The 17,941-nt window shown below is 51.9% G+C and overlaps 1 protein-coding gene and 1 long non-coding RNA gene across 2 annotated transcripts in view; both read right to left on the bottom strand.

The window, feature by feature from the left end:
* The window catches only part of LOC144888232 (uncharacterized), a 114,885-nt gene extending 110,119 nt beyond the window's left edge, over positions 1 to 4,766 (bottom strand). Inside the window, exon 1 of the mRNA XM_078770598.1 lies at positions 4,218 to 4,766. The gene's annotated coding sequence lies outside the window, so the exon portion shown is untranslated. The remainder of the gene's footprint in view (positions 1 to 4,217) is intronic.
* LOC144889633 (uncharacterized) overlaps positions 1 to 17,941 on the bottom strand; it is a 464,313-nt gene that overhangs the window by 417,028 nt on the left and 29,344 nt on the right. Inside the window, exon 2 of the long non-coding RNA XR_013621942.1 lies at positions 16,298 to 16,357. This is a non-coding gene — a long non-coding RNA (uncharacterized LOC144889633). The remainder of the gene's footprint in view (positions 1 to 16,297; positions 16,358 to 17,941) is intronic.

Genomic DNA, 17,941 nt, shown 5'->3' with positions numbered 1-17,941 from the left:
TATTGATAAGCTCAGAGCTGTGTGTGGTTGCTCTCACAGTCCGAATTATTTCACCTGCAACCGTACCATAAAATAGCTTTTTCGGAATGTTTCTGTCTAAGAAAGGCATTCGGACAATGTGGATTGGAAAAGCATAGATGATGAAGGCACACACACACACACACACACACACACACACACACACACACACACACACACACACACACACACACACACACACAAACACATCCCCTTTTTCTTAAAAAGTCTGTGTATTTTAAAACTGTGTATTTTAAGCAAGAGAGAAGTTTATTTATTTATTTAGTCCAATGTGGGAAGGGCATGTTGTATAATTGTCTACAGGTATGCACACTCACCTTTAAGCTGTCCAGACTGGGCCCACGGATGCACGTTAAGCTGGCTGTCCAGTCTGTTAGCATTCATTCTTGGGGAAAATGCCAGGGGCATGGAAAATGCCCCTTTATATGGTATGTGCCAGGTGGCAAACTATAGAAAAGGCCAATTTATGTGGTATGTGCCATGTGGCAAACTATAGAAAAGGCCACTTTATATGGTATGTGCCATGTGGCAAACTATAGAAAAGGCCACTTTATACGGTATGTGGCATGTGGCAAACTATAAACAGGCCACTTTATATGGCATGTGGCAAACTACAGGAAAGGCCCATTTATATGGTATGTGCCATGTGGCAAACTATACAAAAGGCCCATTTATATGGTATGTGCCATGTGGCAAACTATAGAAAAGGCCCATTTATATGGTATGTGCCATGTGGCAAACTATAGAAAAGGCCCATTTATATGGTATGTGGCATGTGGCAAACTATAGAAAAGGCCCATTTATATGGTATGTGGCATGTGACAAACTATAGAACAGGCCCATTTATATGGTATGTGCCATGTGGCAAACTATAGAAAATGCCCATTTATATGGTATGTGCCATGTGGCAAACTATAGAAAAGGCCACTTTATATGGTATGTGGCATGTGGCAAACTATAGAAAAGGCCACTTTATATGGCATGTGGCATGTGGCAAACTACAGAAAAGGCCACTTTATATGGTATGTGGCATGTGGCAAACTACAGTAAAGGCCCATTTATATGGTATGTGCCATGTGGCAAACTATAGAAAAGGCCCATTATGGTATGTGCCATGTGGCCAACTATAGAAAAGGCCCATTTATATGGTATGTGCCATGGGGCAAACTATAGAAAAGGCCCATTTATGTGGCATGAGCCATGTGGCAAACTATAGAAAAGGCCCATTTATATGGTATGTGTCATGTGGCAAACTATAGAAAAGGCCATTTATATGGTATTTGGCATGTGGCAAACTATAGAAAAGGCCCATTTATATGGTATGTGGCATGTGGCAAACTATAGAAAAGGCCCATTTATATGGTATGTGCCATGTGGCAAACGATAGATAAGGCCCATTTATATGGTATGTGCCATGTGGCAAACTACAGAAAAGGCCCATTTATATGGTAGGTGCCATGTGGCAAACAATATAAAAGGCCCATTTATATGGTATTTGGCATGTGGCAAACTATAGAGAAGGCCCATTTATATGGTATGTGGCATGTGGCAAACTATAGAAAAGGCCACTTTATATGGTATGTGGCAAACTATAGAAAAGGCCCATTTATATGGTATGTGCCATGTGGCAAACTATAGAAAAGGCCCATTTATATGGTATGTGCCATGTGGCAACCTATAGAAAAGGCCCATTTATATGGTATGTGCCATGTGGCAAACTATAGCAAAAGGCCCATTTATATGGTATGTGCCATGTGGCAAACTACAGAAAAGGCCCATTTATATGGTATGTGCCATGTGGCAAACTATAGAAAAGGCCCATTTATATGGTGTGTGCCATGTGGCAAACTATAGAAAAGGCCCATTTATATGGTCTGTGGCATGTGGCAAACTATAGAAAAGGCTCATTTGTATGGTATGTGCCATGTGGCAAACTATAGAAAAGGCCCATTTATATGGTATGTGGCATGTGGCAAACTATAGAAAAGGCCCATTTATATGGTATGGGACAAACTATAGAAAAGGCCACTTTATATGGTATGTGGCATGTGGCAAACTATAGAAAAGGCCCATTTATATGGTATGTGCCAGGTGGCAAACTATAGAAAAGGCCCATTTATATGGCATGTGCCATGTGGCAAACTATAGAAAAGGCCCATTTATATGGTATGGGGCAAACTATAGAAAAGGCCACTTTATATGGTATGTGGCATGTGGCAAACTATAGAAAATGCCCATTTATATGGTATGTGCCAGGTGGCAAACTATAGAAAAGGCCCATTTATATGGCATGTGCCATGTGGCAAACTATAGAAAAGGCCCATTTATATGGTATGTGCCATGTGGCAAACAATAGAAAAGGCCCATTTATATGGTATGTGCCATGTGGCAAACTATAGAAAAGGCCCATTTATATGGTATGTGCCATGTGGAAAACTATAGAAACGGCCCATTTATATGGTATGTGGCATGTGGCAAACTATAGAAAAGGCCCATTTATATGGTATGTGGCATGTGGCAAACTATAGAAAAGGCCACTTTATATGGCATGTGGCAAAATATAGAAAAGGCCACTTTATATGGTATGTGGCATGTGGCAAACTATAGAAAACGCCCATTTATATGGTATGTGCCATGTGGCAATCTATAGAAAATGCCCATTTATATGGTATGTGCCAGGTGGCAAACTATAGAAAAGGCCCATTTATATGGCATGTGCCATGTGGCAAACTATAGAAAAGGCCCATTTATATGGTATGTGCCATGTGGCAAACTATAGAAAAGGCCCATTTATATGGTATGTGCCATGTGGCAAACTATAGAAAAGGCCCATTTATATGGTATGTGCCATGTGGAAAACTATAGAAAAGGCCCATTTATATGGTATGTGCCATGTGGCAAACTATAGAAAAGGCCCATTTATATGGTATGTGGCATGTGGCAAACTATAGAAAAGGCCCATTTATATGGTATGTGGCATGTGGCAAACTATAGAAAAGGCCACTTTATATGGCATGTGGCAAACTATAGAAAAGGCCACTTTATATGGTATGTAGCACGTGGCAAACTATAGAAAAGGACCATTTATATGGTATGTGCCATGTGGCAAACTATAGAAAAGGCCCATTTATATGGTATGTGCCATGTGGCAAACTATAGAAAAGGCCCATTTGTATGGTATGTGCCATGTGGCAAACTATTGAAAAGGCCCATTTATATGGTATGTGCCATGTGGCAAACTATAGAAAAGGCCCATTTCTATGGTATGTGCCATGTGGCAAACTATAGAAAAGGCCCATTTATATGGAATGCGGCATGTGGCAAACTATAGAAAAGGCCAATTTATATGGTATGTGCCATGTGGCAAACTATAGAAAAGAAGGGACATTCTTGGGAAAAATGCCAATTTGATTCACACAGCTGCATGAAGAAGTAAATGTATTTTATTTGCCAGATGGAGGGTGCCCCTATATATGAACCTTTCTAGAGCATTACTTGGTTCCTCCGATGGAACTTGGTTTTTATTCTTGGAACCTGGCATTTTCCCCAATATATCTAAAAAAATTGATGATTTATGTCACGTGCCCCAAGACCTTCTACCCTAAAAAACAACCGACTTCCAGTTTCGCGCGCCGCTGATGCAGTGCCCCCTGTTTCCTGAAGTCTGGTACTCATTTTGCCGACTTAAAAAGGAAGACAAGCTGAGTCAACCCACCTGATGTTATTTTAACATCAAATTTTAACATCTAATGTTAAAACATCTTCAACGTCTTAAAAGACGTTTCATCTTAAAAAGACCGTAACATTTTCAACGAGCCACATTAACCATGAAGCCAACACCAGGATTAGTTTCACAGGTAACAAAGTAGACCGTCACTCGGTATCGCACAAACCTCCACCAGGATAAACAGGTAACGTTTTGTATCCACTGATAGACCGGATCTGGATTCGGACCTGAACCTCAATTGAATCAGCTTCTTCTTCTTCTTCTTCTCAAAAACCCATCTCATCCCCCAAGCTTCTTCATAATCCATCCACAACTCTTGTCATATCGTGCTATGTATAATCATAATGTTCGCCCGATCTCTCTGTTGATATTATGAAGAATCACTTCAAATAATCGTTTTACAGAATATCTTTCTCAGTATTAATAATAAAATGAGAAACTCCGTACAAACCTTTAACTCAGAAGATCCAAACCGATCATTGTTTCAGCCGCTTGTGGAAAAGGCCACGGAGCCGAGCAGGGAGGACAAAAGGACACGGGCACGAAACCAAAAAGGACGCGGACACGAAACCAAAAAGGACACGGACACGAAAGCAAAAAGGACACGGATCGATACGATCCGATCACCGGGATCTTCATCACAGTTTCAGTTCAAGGCTTCCAAGATCACCCGGAGGTTTTCGTCGTTATTGAATCCTTCCTGTGGATGCAATTCATTCTTCTTCTTCCTCCTCAAAACCACCAATCTTCACCATGTGGTCGTTGATGGCTCATTGGCCAATTGGCATCAGATAAATAAATGAAGCCACATATCGGCCATTTTACCACTCCCGTTCACGGCGCATGAGAATAATTACATTTAGTTCAGTTGTTTTTCAATCGTCGACTTGGCACGAAGTTTGTACCTACACAGAACCCCTTATATTGACGTAGTAGTAAACGAGAGAAAATCAGAACTCTTTCCAGGATGCCGCGCCCTTCGGAGTTCCACTCGCCTCTCACGCCGTCCCGGTCCCGCCCCTTCCAGGCCTGCAACGCCCCATCCTGCCCCGTCCCGTCGCGTCCCTCTCCTCCTTGATTGTAATCCTCGATCCGACTGTTCTTGGAAACACTGAAACCGAAATCCACGTAGATCTACGAGACGACATTTACACTCAACAGCACATTTAGATTTTTGTTTTCTCCTTTATGACACCAGCTCGGGGGAAAGTCTGTGAAAATGACGGATGCACAAAAATAAACAACACAGAGGATTACAATAAATATAGTTATGGATTATGTCCGATGGATGAATTTGCAATAAATAATACATTAATGCAGTGCTGAAAATGAGAGTTTCCCTGGGAAGGATTATAGGTGAGGAAAGAAATTTGTTTAAACATCGCATGTTGAATAGAGACCATTGTAACATCAGCATGTCCCTCCCCATCCCCCTCTGCCCAACAGGACAAAGACATCTTTAGAATTACCCCTAACCCCCACTCCACTAACAGGAGCGCAAGGTGGTCCCCAGCATCTCCCCCCCCCTTACTCGAAAAGTAGGGGAAGGCGATCTCTAGCATCCCCTCCCCCTCCCCCCAACCCCTCCCATCCCCCACCCCAAGAGTAGGGAAAGGCGATCTCGAGTTTTTTTATAATTAAATTTATAATTAATTTTTTAAATAAATTTAATTTTAATTAAAATCATAATTTTTTTTTAATATCGGCTTTCAAGCTAATATAGCTGCTGCACCACGTGACATATGACCTGGAAAATGTACAATCTGGATATGTATGGGTCGGGGATCACGTTTGTGAAGTTTTGTGTTGATCGGACAAGGTTCGTTTTTCTATCCAAGATGGCTGCCAAACCACAAGACCGACAGTTATCATTTTCAAACTATATGCAACATTTGTGTTAGATGATGTTTGTAAAATTTCGCATTGATAGAGTAAGTAGTTTCAGCGATATAATTATTCAATATTTTCCTTCAATCCAATATGGCTGCCAAACCATGTGACCAATGATGTCGTAATGGTAATATTTCAATTCAAATGGGTCATCGATCATATGCATGAAATTTCAGATTTTTAGGATAAGGAATTCGATTAATGGTCCAAGCGGAGTCCAGGTAATTTAAGGGGGGTCCGGATGACCCGGCCGAAGCGACCCCTGGATGGTCGTGGGGAGGGGTCCGACGTGGTGGTGGGTGGTCGAGCGGGGGGAACTGTGGACGGGGGGCGGCCTCGCCGTGGAGGAAGGGCCAACCGTGGTGGTCGGTCGACTTCCATGTGCGCCGGTTTGAGGCGGTCCACAGAGATCCGGTCCGACCAGCCGCCAACGTCGACGACAAAGGACTTGTCGCCCCGTCGCAGGACCCGGAAGGGCCCGTCGTACGGCGGCCGGAGTGGCCCCTGGTGCGCGTCATGACGCACAAAGACGAACTCCGCTGTGCGAAGCGCCGGAGGGACGTAGGACTGGGGGCCACCGTGGCGGGACGTTGGCACGGGGGCAAATCGGCGGGCGGCATCCAGGAGGTCCGAGCGCTGGTGTGCGGTGGACCAGGGACTGGTAGCGTCGGGCACGAACTCGCCCGGGACGCAGAGCGGCTGACCGTAGACAAGCTCGGCGGCGGACGCCCGGAGGTCCTCCTTGGGGGCCATGCGGAGGCCCAAAAGGACCCACGGCAGCCGGTCGGTCCAACCGTCGTCCTGAAGGCCGGCCATGTGTGCGGCCTTCATGGAGCGGTCAAACCGCTCGCACAACCCGTTGGCTTGGGGGTGGTAGGCCGTGGTGCGGTGCAGTGTGACCCCCAATGAGCGGGCGACCGCGCCCCAAAGTTCGGACGTGAACTGTGGGCCGCGGTCGGACGAGATGTCCACCGGTGCGCCGAAGCGCGCGACCCAGGTGGCGATGAACACCTGCGCCACGTCGGCGGTGGTGGTGGAGGTGAGGGGCACGGCCTCCGGCCACCTGGTGGTCCTGTCCACCATGATGAGCAGGTGGGTGAACCCCCGCGATGGGGGCAGGGGACCCACCAGGTACACGTGGACGTGGTCGAAACACCGTGCAGGCACGGTGAAAGGTGCCAGTGGGGCCTGGGTGTGGCGGTGGACCTTGGCCCGCTGGCAGGCCGTGCAGGCGTTGGCCCAGTCGCGGACGTTCCGTCGAAGGCGTGCCAGACGAAACGCGCCGACACCAGCTTCTGAGAAGCTTTCCGGCCTTGGTGAGAAAGGCCGTGGATGGAGGCGAAGATGCGGCGCTGCCAGGAAACGGGCACGATGGGGCGAGGCTGGCCCTGGGAGACGTCGCAGAGCAGGACGGTGCCCGCGAAGGGGATGTCGGCCAGGCAGAGGCCCGTGTCCGCCGCCCGGAGGGCCTGCACCGAGGTGTCGGTGGTCTGGTCGGCCGCCATGAGCGCGAAGTCCACGCCGAGGTGGACCGCGTTCGCGCTGGCCCGAGAAAGACAGTCGGCCACAGCGTTGTCTTTGCCGGCGACGTGCCGGATGTCCGTGGTGAATTCCGACACGGCGGAGAGGTGGCGCTGCTGGCGGGCCGACCACGGCTCCGTGACTTTGACCATTGTGTAGGCCAACGGCTTGTGGTCGACGAAAGCCATGAACGGGCGGCCCTCCAGGAGGTGTCGGAAATGGCGAACGGCCAGGAATAGACCGAGCAACTCGCGGTCGAACGTGCTGTATTTTAACTCGTTCGGCCGGAGCTGCTGGCTGAAAAAAGCGAGTGGCTGCCAAACCCCGTCCACCCATTGTTCATGGACGGCGCCCACCGCGTAGTTGGAGGCGTCCGTAGTGAGGGTGATGGGCGCGTTGAGCACCGGGTGAGCCAGCAGCGTTGCATCGGCGAGGGCCCATTTTGCGCTCGCGAAGGCCGCGTCCATGGCCGCGGACCAAACGATGTCATGCTTGGCCGGCTTGCCCCGGAGGGCCTCGTAAAGGGGCCGCATGAGCTGAGCAGCGCGGGGCACGAATCGGTGATAAAAATTCACCATGCCGAGGAACTCTTGTAGGGCCTTGATGGAACGGGGACGCGGGAACGTGGTGATGGCCTCGACCTTGGTCGGCAGCGGCACGGCCCCGGTCTTGGTGATGCGGTGGCCCAAAAAGTCAACGGTCGTCGTGCCGAAGTGGCATTTGGCCGGGTTGCCAATTAAGCCGTGCTCGCTGAGGCGACTGAACAGTGTTCGGAGGTGGAGGAGGTGCTCGGCGCGGGACGTGCTGGCGACGAGGATGTCGTCCAGATAGACGAAAAGAAATGGCAGGTCGCGCAGCATGCCGTCCATTAAGCGCTGGAATGCCTGGGCCGCGTTCTTGAGGCCAAACGGCATCCTCAAAAATTCGAACAGGCCGAACGGCGTGATGACGGCCGTCTTCGGGATGTCGGCCGCCCGGACAGGTACCTGGTGGTATCCCCGTATCAGGTCAATTTTGGAAAATATGACCCGTCCCGCCAAACGGGCGGAAAAGTCCTGGATGTGCGGGATCGGGTACCTGTCGGGGGTGGTAGCGTCGTTGAGGCGGCGGTAGTCGCCACACAGGCGCCATCCGCCCCCCGGCTTTGGCACGATGTGCAGTGGTGAGGCCCACGCGCTATTGGAGCGCCGCACGATGCCGAGGTGCTCCAATGCGTCGAACTCGGCCTTTGCCACGGCGAGCTTGGCCGGGTCGAAGCGGCGGGCCCAGGCGTAGACCGGCGGGCCCATAGTGGGTATGTGGTGCTCGATCCCATGCCGCACTGCGACGGCCGAAAACGTCGGCCGTGTGAGGGCCGGGAATTCCGCGAGCAGGCGAGCGAACTCGTTCGCCGTCGGGAGGGCGCACGCCAGTTCGGTCGGCGCGGAGCTGCTCATCGTGCACGCCAGGGAGCTGAAGGTCTCGGCGTTGACAAGGCGACGACGTTTGACGTCGACCAGCAGCCCGTGCGCGCAGAGGAAGTCGGCGCCCAGCAAAGCCATGGGGACGCAGGCGGTCACAAAGGTCCACTGAAAGCGCTGGCTGCCGAAGCAGAGGGTGACGTTGCGCGGGCCGAAAGTGCGTATGGCCGAGCCATTAGCAGCGACCAAAGAGGGGCCGCAAATGGCGTCCCGCCTGTCCTGCTCGGAGGCGGGTATGACGCTCATTTGGGCGCCGGTGTCACAAAGGAAACGCCGCCCGGACGCTTTGTCCCGAATAAAAAGCAAGTTGCCCGAGTGGCCGGCGCTCATGGCTGGGAATGAACGCCGGCCCGGCTGTTTCCCGACTTGCCGAAAGTGCACGGGGGTCGGCACGTCCGATCCTTGTGTCCGAACCTGGCGTGGTAATAACACCACGCCTGGTCAGGTGGAGGCCACGGCCGTCGTGTCGGAAGCGGTCGGTGTGGCGTGGCGGCCGCCAGTTTCACCGGCAGTTCGGCCTCCAACCGCGCAGGGCGCTCGGGCGTCGTGGGCGTCGCCTCGGACGGCGGCAGGCTCCAGGTAGCCGCGCCGATGTGTTGGCCCGCCGAGGAGATCTTATCGGCTTCCCTGGCGAGGGCGCGGGGATCGGTGATCGACGTGCCAGCCAAGGCGAGGCGTACTGGGTGAGGCAGCTGGCGAAGGAACAACTCGCGGAACAGAAAATCCGGAGAGTGCTCACCGAGCAACGAGAGCATATAGTCCATGCGCTCGGACGGGCGCGTGTCGCCGAGCTCGGGCAGGTCGAGCAGGTGCCGTGCGCGTGCCGCCGGTGAGAGGGCGAAAGCGTCGAGGAGGAGCGTCTTCAGCGCGTCATACTTGTCGGCAGCCGGCGGGTGCTCGAGGAGGCTCAGGGTGCGGGCCGCGGTGGCGGAACCGAGCGCTGCCACGACGTGTTGGAAGCGGGTGTCGTCCGCGGTGATGCCTCGCAGGGCGAACTGGGAGTCTGCCTGGGCGAACCAAACAGCCGCGTGAGCCTCCCAGAAGGTAGGCAGTTTAAGAGTCACTGCCGTGTCCATGTCGGTAGGTCACCAGTGAAGGAGCTGCGCTCCAACGCGAGTCGAAAGAATTGACGTGACCAAAGACGGAATTCGTCCGAGTTGCTTTATTGAAGCAAAACAGCTCAGGTATTCTGACCAAAGCCCGTTTATTGGGCAGCAATATATATACACATTTATGTCGGGAAGTTTGCCCGGCAAAAGCTATACCGGGCATGCCCGGGTGTCAAGGGCGAGCCTTGGAAAGGCGAGACTGGGCCTGCCCGGGCGTGTTTGGCTGCGGCCTGGCAAGTCGAGGCTGGGCGTGCCCGGGCGCTCTGGAAGAGCACTGGAAAGGCGAGAGCGGGCATGCCCGGATGCTCTGGGCGAGCCCTGGAAAGGCGATAGCGGGCATGCCCGGACGCTCTGGGCGAGCCCTGGAAAGGCGATAGCGGGCATGCTTGGACGCTCTGGGCGAGCCCTGGAAAGGCGATAGCGGGCATGCCCGGACGCTCTGGGCGAGCCCTGGAAAGGCGAGAGCGGGCTTGCCCGGGAAAGACGAGACCGGGCGTGCCCGGGAGTTTCGGGCGTGCCCGGGAACAATGAGTCCGGGCATGCCCGGGAGAGGCGCGTCTGGCCGTGTTCTGGCCGGTGCAAGGCGATTGTGTGCATCCAGCGGTAACCGCTACACAGGTGAAGTACATGACATTCCCATTGCTCTCCCTCACACCAATCCCCGTTTCTTACCTGCACAGGTGCTTCCATGTGTTCAAATCGAACGGTTGTTCTTTATAAACGACCGAATACTGTATCAAGGTCCAGGTAAATTGTAATGAGCTAAAGATTTCACCGACAACCACCAAGACATTCCTCCTGGGAGACAAGATCACGTTTACTGATTGTTATCGAGTCGTGAAACGAACTGTTGAAACACCCGTCTGTGACGTCGCAGTGCAATATGACGACACAATCCACCGACAACCCCCAATACATTCCTCCTGGGGAGACAAGACCACGTTTACCGATTGTTATCGAGTTGGTTCGATCGAACATTGAGATGTACAAGGACAGGGAATCGGGACTCCAGGTTACACTTCAGCCATTGTCCGGTGTACACGTTTAAACCAGGAATCCAACAATGGTCTTTGAACGTGATTCACTTCGCTCGAGGAATCGACTCAGAAATGATGGGACAAGCGTTATAACCCGGGTTACCTGGTGTGGATCGGGTTTTCAATCACACCTTAGAACTCCATGTCGTGATGACGTTTTATCACGATGGTTTGAGTACAACAACAACAACAACAACAACATGCATTTTAAGGCCATTTTCCCTGCAAGAGCGGGGGATAGCCTTGCGGTCCCCATGACAATCTTCTCCATCTTGCCCTATTTTCTGCATCTCCCCTTGTTAACCCCCTGGCCCGCATTTCTTCTTCCACCGTCTTTAGCCAAGTCTTTATCGGTCTTCCCCGTCCTCTACTTCCTTCTACATTCATTTCCATCACTCTTCTCAACCAGTCACTTTCATCCTTCCTCAACACATGACCAAACCACCTCAACCTGTTCCTCTTCACAACATCAATCACAGGCAATATTCCCATCATCTTTCGCAATTCATCATTTGTCTTCCTCTCTCTCAGCGACACTCCGCACATCCACCGAACCATTCGCATTTCCACCGTTTCCAGCCTTCGTTGCTGCTCTGCATTCATGGGTTTGTGTACGATGACGTAATACGTCGGTGGAACTGTCCTGGTGTCACGTGTTCCCGATAATCTAACAAATGCTCGTCGTACCTTTACCTTATTTACAGGAGTGCCTCGTGGGTTTCAGCAGGAATGTGTAATTTGTTCAGGATGCCGGCGATAGCTTGCCTACTCTTCGTGAAGGAGACCGTGGGATCTTTAACATTCACCAACTAATGCTGGCACACAGGACGTCCGGCTTTACGTCCATCCGAGGGACGAAGGTGAACACATTGATGAATCACATGCCTGCGAAGTACCTGGACGGCAGTTTATACCCGGGTCGGGATACGAACCCAGCCACCCGTGGTTGTCTGGAACTTTGGAAACTCGTTGCTCTTCAATAAGATAAGCTACCATGGAAAACACAAACACAGTGAGTGTGTGTGTGTGTGTGTGTGTGTGTGTGTGTGTGTGTGTGTGTGTGTGTGTGTGTGTGTGTGTGTGTGTGTGTGTGTGTGTCTTCATAATGGTCGGCTTTCAAGGCTTTGATTTGTGCTTTTGGAGGGATTTGTAGGGGGGCGGGGGGTGGGGGTTAAATGGGAAATCTTTGAACATGACTGTGTCAACAGGTTAAAATAACTAAAAGACTGAGAACCCAAAAACCCCAAGGACCCAGAAGACCCAAACTACCCAAATTACCCTGTAGTCTGTTAAAGACACAAAGGATCATGAAGACCCAGAAGACCCCAATACCCAAACAACCCCAAGGACCCAAATGACAAAGAGGACCCAAAATACCCCAAGGACTCAGAAGACCCCCAAAGACTCTGAAGATCGAAAATACCCCAAAGACCCAAAAGACTGAAAAGATCCTAAACATCCAATGGAACCCAAAGACCCAAAATACCCTTAGACCCAAAATTTTGGGAAGACCCAAAAATACCCAAACACCCAAAATACCTGAAGACCCAAAATACCTGAAGACCCAAAATACCCTATAGACTGTTAAACACCCAAAAGACTGAAAAGACCATGTAGACACAATGGACCCAAAAAACCCAAAAGACCCCAATGATCCAAAAGACCCCGAGGATCCAAAAGACCCTGAGGATCCAAAAGACCTTGATGATCCAAAAGACCTAGAGGAACCAAAAGACCCAAACAACCCCAAGGACCCAAATGACAAAGAGGACCCAGAAGACCCCAATGACTCTGAAGACCCAAAATACCCCAAAGACCCAAAAGACTGAAAAGACCCTGAAGATCCCAAACACCAAAAATACCCCAAACACAAAAAAGACCTAGAAGACCCAAAAGACCCCAAACACCGAAAAGACCCCGAACACCGAAAAGACCCCAAACACTGAAAAGACCCCGAACACCGAAAATACCCCGAACAACGAAAATACCCCGAACACCGAAAACACCCCGAACACCGAAAATACCCTGACGACCCAGAATACCCCGTAGACCTCAAATATTGAAAAGATCCTGAAGACCCAAAATATTCCAAAGACCCTAAAAAAACCCAAAGATCCCCAAAAAACCCGAACACCAAAAATACCCCGAATATGCAAAAGACCCTGAATACCCAAAAGACCCCAGAGACCCAATGGACCCCAAAGACCCAAAATACCCCGAAGACCCTAAATATCCTTAAGGACAATGAAGACAAAAAACATTAAAAATATCAAAAATACCCAAAAGACTGAAAAGACACCGAAGACCCAAAATGCCCTTGAAGGGAAACCCAAATGCAATTTATTTTCTTCTGAAAACCATTGATAAAATCATTAATCAGTCTAATTTGAAGGTGGTTTTATTTTATTTCATTTGTGAATCATAAAGTGCTGAAAAAAAGCCATACAGTGTCGATTTTCGAATATTACAGGAGAAGGCAGGAGCTCGTAGCGCTCCGTTTGGACGCACAGGGTTATTACGAGGCGAACGGTAGGGGGTGGGCTCTGTTGCGGTTGACGGTTAATCACTGGCGGCTCTGCCCGCGTTTACTCGCGTGGCTGGAATATTCGCTATTCGCCACCGGCGCGTTTGGCTGTGGCCGCGTACTCGTACCGCCAACGCCTTTTTTTCTCGATGAAACTCCCCACAACCTTCACCACCCGTGATGGATAAATGTTTGTTCAAGGCATTACAAAAGGAGGTAAACTGGGTGGGTGGGAGTGGACCCCAAAATAGGTATGTTTTTATTTGTTTAAAGTCTCATGATTATGTTCGTTTGATTCTCCATGCTGTCCTGTCTTCTGCAAACAATTGAAATTGGTTTAAAATACCTTTAGTCAGTGCAGTATACTGGTTATTCTACCAGGTGAGCACCAGGTGTGTTGCCCATATTTTTACTCTTTAAATGAAGGAACTAAATAAAATAGACTCAATCTGAGGAGGGAGCAGGGGTGTTCCATCCATTACCAAGCTGCTCGGAGAGCGCTCGCCAAGAAGCTCAAGCACTCCAGCAAGCTTTATTACACAGAAACCGACCTGTTCTGACGCAGGGCATACTCGAGTTGAGTGGACAAAATGGGGGGAATTAAGACCCCAAGCTAAGTGATCTGAACGCAGGCTGACCAAAGATAAGCCTGTTCGTGTAAATTATCTTAAACACACAAACACAAACACCCAGTTTTCATTCATGTAATCCCGAGGAGGTGGAGAAGTATGTTTGCAAAGTTTGGGGGTTCTACGTTTCATGGTTTTGGAGTTATGGAGGAGACAGACGGAAACACACACATACACACACACACACACACACACACACACACACACACACACACACACACACACACACACACACACACACACACACACACACCTTTTTATTATTATAGAAAGATGATTCCACAATGTTTGTCGATGTAAGATGTTTACGTGAGACATTGGGAAATATCTTACAAGTTCCTTCAGGATTGTAAATTTTACCTGGGATGAACGAGCAATTTATACCGGATTATGTTACAGAACGAACCAGGATTTGTCAAGAAAGATCTTGCTCTGATTACATCGTTGGTGAGAGGGGGAGGGAGAGAGAAAGAGGGGAATGGGGTAGTGGGGAAGAGAGAGAGAGAGGGGGGTGTGGTAGTGTGGAAGAGAGAGAGGGCATGGGGTAGTGGGGAAGAGAAAGAGGGGGGGATGAGGTAGTGGGGAAAAGAGAGAGGGGGATGGGGGTAGTGGGGAAAAGAGAGAGGGGGATGGGGTAGTGGGGAAGAAAGAGAGGGGGGGGATGGGGTAGTGGGGAAGAGAGAGAGGGGGGGATGAGGTAGTGGGGAAAAGAGAGAGGGGATGGGGTAGTGGGGAAAAGAGAGAGGGGGATGGGGTAGTGGGGAAGAAAGAGAGGGGGGGATGGGGTAGTGGGGAAGAGAGAGAGGGGGGGATGAGGTGGTGGGGAAGCGAGAGAGGTGGGGATGGGGTAGTGGGGAAGAGAGAGAGGGGGTGGGGTAGTGGGGAAGAGAGAGAGGGGGGATGGGGTAGTGGGGAAGAGAGAGAGGGGGGATGGGGCAGTGGGGAAGAGAGAGAGGGGGGATGGGGTAGTGGGGAAGAGAGAGAGGGGGGATGGGGTAGTGGGGAAGAGAGAGAGGGGGGGATGGGGTAGTGGTGAAGAGAGAGAGGGGGGATGGGGTAGTGGGGAAGAGAGAGAGGGGGGGATGGGGTTGTGGGGAAGAGAGAGAGGGGGGGATGGGGTTGTGGGGAAGAGAGAGAGGGGGGATGGGGCAGTGGGGAAGAGAGAGAGGGGGGGATGGGGTAGTGGGGAAGAGAGAGAGGGGGGATGGAGTAGTGGGGAAGAGAGAGAGGTGGGGATGGGGCAGTGGGGAAGAGAGAGAGGGGGGATGAGGTAGTGGGGAAGAGAGAGAGGGGGGGATGAGGTTGTGGGGAAGAGAGAGAGGGGGGGATGGGGTTGTGGGGAAGAGAGAGAGGGGGGATGGGGCAGTGGGGAAGAGAGAGAGGGGGGGGATGGGGTAGTGGGGAAGAGAGAGAGGGGGGATGGAGTAGTGGGGAAGAGAGAGAGGTGGGGATGGGGCAGCGGGAAGAGAGAGAGGGGGGATGGGGTAGTGGGGAAGAGAGAGAGGGGGGTGGGGTAGTGGGGAAGAGAGAGAGGGGGGGATGAGGTAGTGGGGAAGATAGAGAGGGGGGATGGGGTTGTGGGGAAGAGAGCGAGGGGGGATGGGGTAATGGGGAAGAGAGAGAGGGGGGATGGGGTAGTGGGGAAGAGAGAGAGGGGGGGATGGGGTAGTGGGGAAGAGAGAAAGAGGGGAATGGGGTAGTGGGGAAGAGAGAGAGGGTGGGATGGGGTAGTGGGGAAGAGAAAGAGGGGATGGGGTAGTGGGGAAGAGAGAGAGGGGATGGGGTAGTGGGGAAGAGTGAGGGGGATGGAGTAGTGTGGGAGAAAGAGGAGGGAGGGGGGCGAGAGAGGCAGAGAGAGGGGTGGAGAGAGAGGTGGAGAGAGAGGGAGGGGATGGGATATTCGGGGAGAAGGATGGGGAGAGAGAGAGAGGGGAAGAGAGAGGGAGGGGAAGAGAGAGGGAGGGGAAGAGAGAGGGAGGGGAAGAGAGAGGGAGGGGAAGAGAGAGGGAGGGGGAGAGAGAGAGGGGAAGAGAGAGGGAGTGGAAGAGAGAGGGAGGGGATGAGAGAGGAGGGAGGACAGGATGGGGATTAAGAAAGGCCTCTAATCAGCAAACACAAGTTTGGAATATCCCCTCCTCCTGGTTGGACATCGTTCAATTAAACAAACTTTGGGTCTTGTGACACTTGACAAGAGGGAAAATCGAGTTGGAAAATAACTAGTGGAATAGAGTGAAGGAAAATATGAATAGGGAAATAATACAGAAGAAAAAAGCATGAATGAAAAGTAGAAAATATGGAATTTTAAATGATCTGTAAATGGAAGGAAGAAGAAGAACGCCCTCCCAATTTCCCTTCACTTACAAAGTCTTCTCAAGTTGTTCTGATCCAGCTCAACCTTCTCCGGATGCTCCACCGGTCCTTCTGTGGAAATGATTAAAGGTTAACAAAAATTACAAGATGTTGTGGCGGACACGATGACTCGCTGGCGTAGTGACATAATTCCGAGCACCAGTGGGTGTCGGCCACGCCCCAGGTGAGGCGTGGCCTCCGGATATACACGCGGGCTCGCAGTCCAGAGCACTGTAGGGTTGACGAGTGAGCAAGCAATAAAGAGCTCGAGTTAACCTAAAGCGTTGTGGCCTACCTTTGTTTAACGTGTGTGCCCAGCACCACACTGGTGACCTCCGACTGGTTCAGGCGTTGCTGTTCCCCGAACATGCTATGGCCACCAACGCTGTCGCGATCAAGCTACCGGAGTTCTGGGAAGCGCAGGCCGACACATGGTTTCTACAGGCCGAGGCCCAATTCCAGCTCCGGGGCGTCACGGCGGACGACACGAGGTACTTTTACTTGGTCACTGCCCTTGGATCCGGCACGGCCGCCCGAGTCATGTCCTTCCTCCGGCACCGCCGAACGAGAGCAAGTACGCGGCGCTCAAGCGACTCCTCCTCGACACGTTTGGCCTCACAGAGGCCGACCGCGCTGACCATCTTTTGGACCTTCCCGTCCTCGGCGACACACGACCGTCCACCCACATGGATTACATGCTCTCCCTGCTCGGCGACGGCCGTGCGGATTTCCTCTTCCGTGCTCTCTTCCTCCGCCAGCTGCCTGTACAGGTATGGCTCATGCTCGCCGGTTCGACCATTACGGAAGCGCGCGCCCTGGCCAGGGAGGCGGACAAGTTTTTTGCGGCCCACAACGCACGGCCAGCATATAGCATGGCCGTCGTGGATCCCGACGCCGCGCACGGCGTGAGTGGTTCGGATCGCCATGTGGAATGGCGTTCGGATCCTCCCAAACATGGTGTATGTTTGGCGGATCCGCCCATGGCCGCCGCCACGCCCCGCCCACCACCGTCGTCACAACCGGCGTGACAACCACCACCGGGCCAGACCTGGAGTCATTTCCATACCAGGTTCGGCCACAAGGCCAGGTCCTGCCGCCCGCCTTGTACTTTTGGCAGGTCGGGAAACGGCCAGGCAGGCGCTCGCTTCCTGCCATGAGCGTCGGCCATACTGGCAGCCTGCTGTTCATAATGGACACCCCCTCGGGTCGTCGCTTCCTGTGCGACACGGGAGCGCAGGTGAGCATCCTCCCTGCCTCCGCGTCCGACAAGCAAGCTGAGGGTCGGGGCCCAGATTTGCTTGCCGCCAACGGCACGCCCATCCGCACGTTTGGAAAGCATTGTCTCTCGCTGCGGTTTGGGGGGCAGCGCTTTCAGTGGTCGTTCGTTACCGCTAGTGTCCCCATGGGCCTACTCGGAGCGGACTTCCTCTGTGTGCATGGGCTACTGGTGGACGTGAGGCACAGACGCCTTGTCCAAGCCGAAACCTTCAGCTTGCTTGCTTGCGCGCTGAGCAGTTCATTGAGCAGCTCCCTGGGCGGCTCACCGAGCGGCTCGCCAAGCGGCTTGCTGAGCGGTTCGGTCCCGGTGAGGTTGGTCTGCACGCTTCCGGCAGCGGACGAGTTCACCCGCCTCCTCGCCAGTTTCCCGGCCATCAC

Source organism: Myxine glutinosa, chromosome 1, assembly GCF_964187855.1.
Source record: "Myxine glutinosa chromosome 1, kmMyxGlut1.1, whole genome shotgun sequence".
NCBI classification, from domain to species: Eukaryota; Metazoa; Chordata; class Myxini; order Myxiniformes; family Myxinidae; genus Myxine; species Myxine glutinosa.
This window is presented reverse-complemented; position numbering and strand designations above follow the sequence as displayed.